This window comes from Nannospalax galili, unplaced genomic scaffold (assembly GCF_000622305.1).
Source record: "Nannospalax galili isolate Female #2095 unplaced genomic scaffold, S.galili_v1.0 scaffold1639, whole genome shotgun sequence".
NCBI lineage: Eukaryota > Metazoa > Chordata > Mammalia > Rodentia > Spalacidae > Nannospalax > Nannospalax galili.
Window position 1 is genome coordinate 1,311,917 of NW_008343206.1, and position 10,141 is coordinate 1,322,057.

The window sequence follows — 10,141 nt, forward strand, 5'->3', positions numbered from 1 at the left end:
GCTGCACTGTCTCATGTGATGTGTTGGAGGGATATAGAGAGAGAGAAAGAGAGAGAGAGAGAGAGAGAGAGAGAGAGAGAGAGACTTCAAACTTCATACCAAAAAAGCTTCATGCTAAAATTTTAATGTAGAAAGTCTGTAATCTTTCTCCCAGAAAAGACATGGCCAGGAGGGGACCCTGATCCCTGAACACAGAAAGCAATTGCGGAGGCATGCAGCCCCGGGCGCAGGGCTTGGGGAGGAGGGCGGGCACCAGGAGGGCTGCCATGGGGACACATCCTCACTGGGACACTTGAGCCTTCTAGAAGGCCTGTTGGTCCTTCTGTGCTCACAGGCGCTCCTTCTTTGGGCAGGACCCTTCTGCCCCAGAAAGCTTGGGTTTCCCAGTGACGCCATGGCCACTTGACCAGCTGTCTCAGAGCCTAATCTGGGGTCCTGGAAGGCTCAGGTTGAGAACAGCTAAGCCGCTATGGATAGCCAGGCCAACATGGTGCATGACCTCTCCGGCCAGTGTCCCGCTTGCCTCTTGGTCAGCAGCGCCACCATTGGTTGAGAGTTGGGGACACCATGATCCCACTGTCCCCTATCTCCACACGGCCGTGGGTGCACACAGCCCTTACAAAACCTCCCCCCAACTTGGGTGTAGACACTGGGGGTCACAAGCTGCCCTGTTCCTAGGCACGTACCTCCAAAGACGAACAAAGGACCTAAAACCTCTGGCTTTTGCCTCATACCAAACTTATCTAGGTTGTCCTCACCCGGAAAATAGAAATAGGAAAGTAGAAAACCCCTAGCAGAGTGCTCAGCCTGAGACCTCCCTGTCAGGAAGGTATGGGATGGGGGTGGGCTGCCCTGGCCGGCTGGGGTATGTTTGCGCCAGACCTGCAGCTCTCTATCGGCATTCCACGGGTGGGGGGTGGAGGAAGGCGCCACGTGGAACCAACTGGCCTGGCTTGGGGGCAGGAGGCCCCCCAGCAGTGAGTCCAGCTGGGCAGGGACTCATGTTCCTCTACTGCCCCCTTTGGGTGGCCCAGGGCGCAGGGCCAGCTCCCCTGGAGACCCTGCCCAACACTTGATGGAGACCCAGCCACCCAGACAGGTGGGATCCTATGTCTAACAGAAGTATCTAGAATGACACTGAGACTTCTAAGAGGGGTGAAGGCTTCTGTCCCTTGGGCTAATAGCCCCAGAGCCCCCAGAACTCAGTGAAGAAAGATTGAGGATTGCAGCTCAGCGGGTAGAGTGCTCCCTTAGCATGTATGAAGCCCTAGGTTTGATCCCCAAATACTAAGTAAACTGGGCATAGCAGTGGCACATGCCTGTCATCCCAACGCTGGGGAGGTGGAGGCAGGAGGATCAGAGCTTCAAGGTCATCTTCAGCTACATAGCAAGTTCAAGGCCTGTCTCAAAAAGAGACCCTGTCTCAAACAACAAACAAAAACCCCAAACACGGGGTGGAGGGGAGGGCCCACACACCTTTCTATACGACCCCAAGATCTCAAGAGCCCCCCCATTCACCCAAACCCTGCATTGTCCCCCACATAGACATACATGGAGTACTAGTTTGGGCAGGTGGGGCAGGGAAGGGCAGGAACTCAAGGCACACATGGCCGGTCAGGACCGGCATAAGGCCAGGGCGCACTTCTTCCAAAATTGGCCATGTCTCTCTGGCTGTTGCATGCCCCCCCTCCCCAAGAGACATGATAGGCCTGGGGCTACTATCGCCTTCTGTTTGTCTGTCTCTCCCAGTGTTGCTAGGACGATGACACAGGGGCCCAGGCGGGTGTCATACCTTAGAGGTGACCAAAAGGCCACGAGGGCCTCATGCCAACTGTCAGGTGCCCTTTTAGGACCCTCAAACCCTGTGCCCAGTCCTCTGAGACTCAGCAAGAATATCCCATGAGCCCCGTGGGCAAGCACGTGGCCCAGTGTACCAGATCAAGCCCGCCAGGCTGGCGCCAGCTCTTAAGTCCCGTGTCCCCACCTGGCCACCCTGTCCTTCGGAGCCTCTGTGCACTTAACCCTTCCGTTCAGACTTCCTGGCATGGGTGTGCTCTGCCCCTCCACAATGTCCCTGTAACTTCTTGGGGGTTCCTTTGTGTCTGGCATCCCTATCTACAATGTCTCTTCACATTCTGGGGGTCCTCCTTGGTCCTCCAGTTGTTTGTTGCAGGCAGTGGGTGGGGAGACCAATGTGGGGAGAAGGGCTTATGAAGATACAACCAATGTAAGGAACCCTGTCCTGTGCACTACCTGGGTGATGAATGGGACAATAGATCTGGGGAGCTGGGGTAGCTCCTCTTGGTCCTTTTCCTGGGGTCCTTGCAGTTTTTCTGGCATGGAGGTCCTCTGCAACTGTCTCTAGAATCATCCAAGGTCAGGCAGTAGGAAGCGCCATTCTGGGGCCATCTTGATGGATGGGGGCAACTGTGGTCATTTCAAGAGCTACTAGGACAGCTGGGGCGGGCTTCCCGCCATCTCAAGGGCCATCTGATATTTTAGGATAAAGGACATTCCTGACATCCTTCATCACCCTCCTTGGGCAGCTGCTGGCTCCCCTTATCCCAGCACAAGTGGCCATGTCCTCTTCAAACCCCAAAGGAGGCTCAGAACACATACTTTTCCTGTTATGTACTGGCCGAGGGGCCAGAGTGGATTTAGCTCGGGTGAGGCCCACAGGCAGGGGATGTTCTGAGAGGTGAGGACAGGCCAGGATGGAGAGAACAGCTGCTTCTGACCCCAGAGGGCCTGTTGAGCCTTGAGCCTGAGATTTATTTTTAGGAGGGCCCTTCCAGAGTTAAGGCCACCTCTAGCCAAGGACAAGGACAAACTCAGAGTGTTCATACACCAGGGCACCCCAGCATCTGGAGGGTCCCTCAAATCCAAGACATCCAGTGGGTTGTCTGGTTCTGGTCTCTGGGGCACAGCTGCCTCTAGCACACTCATCCATAACTGCATCTTAGTAGGAGCCCCAAAGTCCCCCAGTCCCCCAGACCCAGGTCAGAGCTGAGTCCCTGGCCAGTTGCTCCTTGCCCTGAAATTGTGCATAACCCACTCATTTGAGATGGCCTGGCCGAGCCGGTGGAGGGAAAGTCATGGCTCTGGAGTCAGGGAGCCTGTGTCCCAGCAGTGGAGCCCCTGGAGGCTGAGTAGGGGAACTCCTGCTCGCAAGGCCTCAGGTGACAGAAGTGTGGAGAACTTTAAGGCGAAGCCCTTAAAACCAGACAGGAGACCCAGCATGACCCTAAGACCTTCTCCCAGAAGGGGGGCTGCCCCAGAGCAGCCGAGCTGCATGGACATGGGGCCCCTCCACAATCTTCCAGGCACAGGGGAAGGTGGCTTTGGGGCTGGGCATAGTGTTGTGGAATGCCTTAGGACCTAAGACCCTCCTTTGGGGAGTGGGATGTCCCAGGGGTCTGAGTAGACTTTAGGGATTAGACTTTGGGGTTCTTCCAAAGACGTGGCCATCCTGGGAGTTGAGACTTACTTCCAACTGGCATGCCAGCCTGTCTCAGTGACTGGGCACGTTGGCAATGCCACCTCGTGGCCAGGGTCTGGGCGGGCACAAAGAGAGGCTCCCTTCCCAAGCCAGTAATAGCGGCGCCACCTCTGAGGAACAGCTTGTCCATGAGGCGCCCAAGCCTGGCCACATTCTGCCACACCGTGGCCACTGGGAGGAAGGCTGGGGAAGGAGGCACCGAAACTTTGCCGGTGCCTGGACCCACTGGGGCAGAGCATGGGGGCCGGGCATCAAGGGGACAGGAGCGCTGGGAGCAGATCATCCTCTTATTGTCCCCCTGCTAGCTGGGACCCTGTGTGACTGGTATTAAAATGCAACATGTTGCTTTGTTTTGTTTTAGTTTGGTTTGGCTTCAGCAACAGTGGGGACTGACCCCAGAAACTCTCACCTGACAGTTAAATGTTCTATGAATTGAGCTACATCTCCACCCAGACCCCATTTTTTTGTAATTGTTGTTTTCTGGGGTTTTTTATTTTTGTTTTGTTTTGTTTGAGACAAGGTCTCACTATGTAGCCCTGGCTGGACTGGAACTTGTTATATAGACGAGCCTGGCCTTGAAATCACGAAGGTTCGCCTGCCTCTGCCTCCTAAATGCTGGGATTAAAGGCATGCGACATCATGCCTAGCTCGTTCTGTTTAGTTTTTATTATTATTACTTTTTTATTTTTTGTGAGTGTATTGTCTGCATGTGTGTAAGTGCACCCGTGTTGTACAATGCCCTCAGAGGTTCCCCTGGAACCAGTTCAATCCAGTTCCAGGTTGGATTCCCCTGGAACTGGAGTTACAGATTGTTGTTAGCTACCATGTAGGTGCTAGAAATCGAACCCAGGTCCTCTGCAAGAACAGCTAGTGCTCCTAACTGCTAAGCCGTCTCTCCAGCCCCTTGTTTGTTTTTTTTTTTTTTTGAGACAGGGTCTCTTGATTTCTAGGCCTGATGTACGTGTGGCTGACCTTGAACTTCTGATTTCCCAGGTGCTGGGATTATGCCACGTTTCAGACAAAGGAGGCTGCAGCCAGGGGCCTCACAGTTTCAGGGCCAGCGGCTTAGGGTGGAAACCAAGACTCCAGGTTTTGGCCATACCTTATAGCCATGTTTGCTTTCCAGAAACTTCTTGTCTACTCCTGGCTTCCAACAGCTCAAATGTGCTCCGGAGCAACATGAGCTCCCTGCACAGATGTTGGCTGGGTTTTGTATTTCCTTTAATTTTCTGTGGCGGGTTCTCACTATTGTATCCCAGGCTGGCCTTAAACTCACTGTCCTCCTGCCTCCGCTTCCTAAGCGTGGGGATTATAGTCTTGTCACAACACTCAGCTCCCCACCCTTGCGGATGCCCAGTGTGCCCCGTCATCAAGGCCTTTCAGCCGGGTCCCAGCAGTTTGTTAGGAGTCCTCAGAAACTGAAGGCTAGGATGGCGGGTGTCCTGGGGGCCACCCTGCCGCCTGCCCCTTGGCCCCCAAGGTAATCCGTGGCCCCAGGGAGCGGTCCAGTGGAGGGGGTGCTGTGCTTTCTCACCCGGCAAAGTCAAAGTGGCGGAACAGCAGACCCTGTCTGCCTGCGCCTGGGCGGCTGTGGCCAGCCTTCCTAATGAGCTGTTTCCAGGCCCTTTGATCTGGGGCTTTAACGACACCCCCTGCCCAGGAGCCTCTCATCCTGCCCGAAGCCTGCACAAGGCTTGTTATCCAGACCACTGACCCGACTGGCCTGGCTGCCGCCTGGGGTGGGCACTGAGGGCTCTTGTTGCCTTGTGGGGGAGGATGTCCCCTTTCAGTCATGTGGGATGGTCTGCTAGGCCAGGTGGTCCCCAGGGTCACTCAGGCACCTCCAGGCCTGAAGATGGGTCCCCTTCATCTCTTATCACTTGGGGCCTGGGGCAACTTGCACAGAAGCATAGATGCGGCCCAGATCTGAGGGCCCTTTGCCTGCTCTGCTAGGACAGACATTCCCTTGGAGTTTTGGGGCCAGGAGCTTAATCCCCAGCATCCTGGTCCGGCCAGCCTTTTGTCCCCTCTTGGGGTTAATCCAGGATGACTGACTGCTGTGTCAGCAATCTCTCTCTGGTCCACTTCCCAAGGATGTCCATCCATTGGGCAGAAGCTGCCCCCTCACGGGGCCTCTTCCTAGGCAGACAAGTCACTCTGGTAGCTTCCGTGACCTCTGAGGTAGTCTTGGCCTCCTCCACAGTTCATGAAGCAATAAGCCACCCCAGGCTGGGCACAGTGAGCTCTTGGGACTCACCGGGACAAGAGGGGACCAGCCATCCCTGATGAGAGTTGCGGGGGGGGGGTGCATGGAATGAGGCTAGAGCTGCAGCATCTGACCATTTGGGGTGACCCTCCCCCCAAAGCACCCCACAGTCATTCATGCACACACTTCCACACATGCTGGAGGGAAATGAGGCCTCTGTGAGCCTGCCTCGGCCCTCCCCCTCTGGCAGCAGGCTCAGCGTTTTATGAGTGCTACAAATCAGATATCACACAGTTTGGGGGAATTATTTAAGGTCCTAGCTGCTGCTAAAGTCCCAGGGGAAACTGGGGTCGGGAGCACCCAGCTGTTCGGCTGGTGGAATTCCAAACGCTTCATAAAGTGCAGGTAGAGAGGGGGTGGGGAGAGGGGACATCTTGCTTTGGGGCAGCAGTTTCACCCCTACTGGGGCCCAGGGGCTGCTGGGAACTCTCAGCCTGCAATGAAGAGGGGTGGTGGGTGTCCCTGCAATGGGGAGGACCCCTCACTCCCAGGGGACCTACCTGGCAGGCCCGGCTCTGGGTTCCAACAGGAAGTTAAAAATGAGTGGGTTCAAGGATTTGCTCCACTGGCCCCCAGTGGCACCCCAAAAGTGCTCCTCCCAGGACAGTCTCTGAGTCCTGGGAAACAGAAGTTAAGGTCCTCTTGCTAGTCTTTCAGATCTCCCCTAGCCAGGGAGAGGAACCCTAGTTCTTGCACGCTTGACCCTGAGTGTTATGCAATGTTTCACTGAGGCACTGAAATATCCAAGGGCTAGTCAAAGGTCCTGTGGCTGGTGGAGGAACAGGAAGGTGAATTAGCCCTGGGCATCCAAGCACACATGCTCTGGGAGAGCTGGGGGCCATGCATGGGCATGGGGGCAGAGGAGGGGAGGCAGGGGGCACGGTGAGAAGAAAGCAGAAGCTCGCACTCTACCAGCCTCGTTTCTGGTGTCTGACACCCCCCATCCCCACCCCCACCACAGAGTACCACATCCCAGCAGTATCGGCAGGGCTCTCAAAGTTGCTACCAACACTCACACCAGCCAAGAGCAGACCCTCTGCTCATACGGGCCCCGGGGACACTTGTCGCCAGGGGCAGAGAGAAAAAGAATAGAACCAGGGCTCAAAGAGGCCAGGAGACCAGGGATTCCCCCACAAGAAGGAAGGATGTCTTTTGCCTGAACAAGAACCAGAGAAAGGAGGAACCCAGTTCTGCATACCAGGGACCCCAAACCAGACCTGGCCTCAGGGGAACTTGTGAGACCTGGGGCCCTGTGTCGTGCAGATATCTGGCCAGGAAGGAAGTCATGGCCCAGACAAGGAGCTATGTACTCAGGCCCACCACCTTCCCAGTCTCAAGGTTCACAGAGGCAGCCTCTGCCTCAGGACCCTGATGCTCCCAGGCAGTGCAGGCACACACACACACCCCTGGTACAGGTAGACAGGGGCCCCACCTCGCCTGACATGGGGACCTATGTGTATTAGCACTGAGGCAGCTAGGAACACTGTCATCTTGTGCCTCTCAGAGGGAGGGTGGTGTGGTGGTTTAGTTCTGGGAGCTCGGGGGAACCTCTCAAGGCCAGCACCCCCGTACAGGCATGACAGGGTGTTCAGGTTGCAATGTAGCCTTGGGTGAACTCCCAGGGCCCCCCGAACTCTCAGGGCTCCCTGCAGAGCCACCCTCTGAAGTAGAGGGGCAGATGTGTGGTGAGAGCATGGGGGAGGGGCTCGGTGTGGGGAGGGGTGCAGGACCAGGGGCAGCTTCCTCTATAGGCCACAGGCCCTAACGTCAGGACGCCAGCACCCTCGAAGGCTGGAGCCAATCAAAGCCAGATGTGGCAGCAACAGAAAAACCCTGATTATTTTGACTAGGAAAAACCCCATTTACAAAGAAATAATGAAGCCACTGGGGAGACTGATGCTAGGGGATGAGCTCAGTCAGGGGTGACAGATGCAGATGCTAAGCAGGTCCCTCATGTGGAGGACTGGGGAGGGGTGGGGGTGCTCCTCCAAGGCCAGGGAGAAGGGGAGCTGCAGGTCCCCAAGTGGTCTCACTCCTTCGAAGATAAGCTAGTAGGAGCCAGAGTGAGGTCCCTGGGGAGGCCTCCTTTCCTCCCAGGAAACTCTCCATGCCTTGGGGAGGAGCAGGGCCCAAAGGTGGCAGAGGGGAGACCCCACCCCTACCAAAGCAAGGCCACACAGAAAGCAGCAAGAGTCCTGACAACGGGCAGGGGTGGGGTCACATGGTACAGGGGAAGAACTCTACATACCTGTCTGCATGTGTATGTGGAGGCCAGAGTTCGTCCTCTGTTGTCCCTGTGGAGCTGTGCACCTTGGTGGGTGTTGCTGGTTTGCTTACTTGCTTTTTCAAACAGGGTCTCCCTGGGAACTAGGGTTCTCCTATTAAGCCCGCTGGTCAGCAGAGCCCCAGGGACCCTCCTGTGTCTGTCTACCTTGCATATTGGGAATTGAAGTGTGTGCCACCATGTCCAGCTTTTTGTGTGGGTTCCAGCGATCAAACTCGGGTCCTCATCTGGTTCAGGAAGCACATTTTACTCAGAGCCATCTCCCCAGCCCCAGGAGTCATTCTTTACATCTGGGTGCAGAGCGGGAACAAGGACCCACGTGCCTCTGCAGTCTTGTGCGGGAAGCTCCTTGGTTCAGGCAGTGCTTGAACGGCATCTGGGGAAGTGGGCTCAAACCTGAGGCAGTGGAGGGTGGCAGGGAGGGAACCTCAGTGTCTCTAGGCCCTGGGGCATCAGTCCACTGGGGCCAAGAGTGAAGTCTCCCCAGGAGGAATTGACATGTCTACACTTAAGACGTGTACAGCAGCATCAGTTACAAGGACCACATGGTAGAAAAAAAAATCCCACAAGACCATTAAGGGATGAACAAGAAGCTGTCCAAATTACCATGGACTACAACTCAGTCCTGAAAAGGAAGGACCTTGAAGACCCTATTTGGTGACATGATCCAGGCATGGGAAGGGCAGATCTTGTATAAACATCACTCCTGTGATGTCCTTAGAGTGGCTATGCCCATAAGGACAGGAGAAGGCAGAATGGATATGCCAGGGCTGGGGAGGGTGATGGGGCACCACAGCCTTGGGGTATGGGGTTGTGTCTGAAACACACTGAACACACTGAAGCCTGCTGCATTACACACTGAATTGTAGACTGTACAGTGTGCAAAATACATTTCAGTAAGTTTGTTTAAAAGCTAGAAATGATGGGGCCACTGCGATGGTTCAGCAGTAGAGCCTCCCACCATCAAGCTTGTACATGGTCACACACACACACACACACACACACACACACACACACACACACACCACACTGAAGCCTGCTGCATTACACACTGAATTGTAGACTGTACAGTGTGCAAAATACATTTCAGTAAGTTTGTTTAAAAGCTAGAAATGATGGGGCCACTGCGATGGTTCAGCAGTAGAGCCTCCCACCATCAAGCTTGTACATGGTCACACACACACACACACACACACACACACACACACACACACACAAATAAATGTAATTTTATTTTAAAGATTTATTTTTATTTTCAATTGTTGTGTGTATATGTGTGTCTTGCCTGCCTGTGTGCATGTGGGGGTGACTGCACCGTGTGGCTGGGGCTGAGAGACAGGGAGCTCTAGTCAGGGCCCACTTCGGGACTCCCAGAACACTCTGTCCCAGGCTCCAGACTCCCAGAGCACCTCACCCCAGGCTACAGCCTATGCACCCCTTATCAGGCCTCATCTGAGGTGTGGCAAGTGAGGCTGGGCTTCTCTGACAGGCAAGAGGTGCTCCTGGGGGGATGAGCCTCAAGGGCCCACAAAGGCCAACAGAGCAGAAGACACACGGGAACCAGAGGGGAACCCCTCCAGTGACCAGGGCCAGACATCTCCATGCTCAGCTAGCCAGACTGGGATTAGAAGCATCTTGCCTATTGTCTGTGGTTCACTGGTGTGCGTGTGTCTCGCACATGCACCCAGGCCAACACCCAGCATACTGCAGTAGCTCACCCGTGACTTTTCCCCTTTGGGGCCCAAGCTGTAAGCTTAAGGGCCACAGAAAGCGCCCCCTTTGAAACTCTGCCCTTAACCAGATCTCTGTGGAGACAGTGAGCTCAGTGGAGATGGCAAAGGGGGTCTGGCCCCATGTCCACCGTCACCATCACCCTGGGATGTCTCACTGTAGATCACTTGACTCTAAGCTGGAGATTGACCACTGCACTCTACGGCACCCCGGCTGCCCTGCTCAGCCAGCCTCCTGGACATAGGGAGCAGGCATCAGCAGCAAGAGGCCCCTGTCTCCTCCCCTGGCTGGAAGAATGAGTTGTAGCCTGGGCCCGAGGGGGTTACGGGGGGGCTGGGGTGAAGCCCAGGGTTGGGGGGGG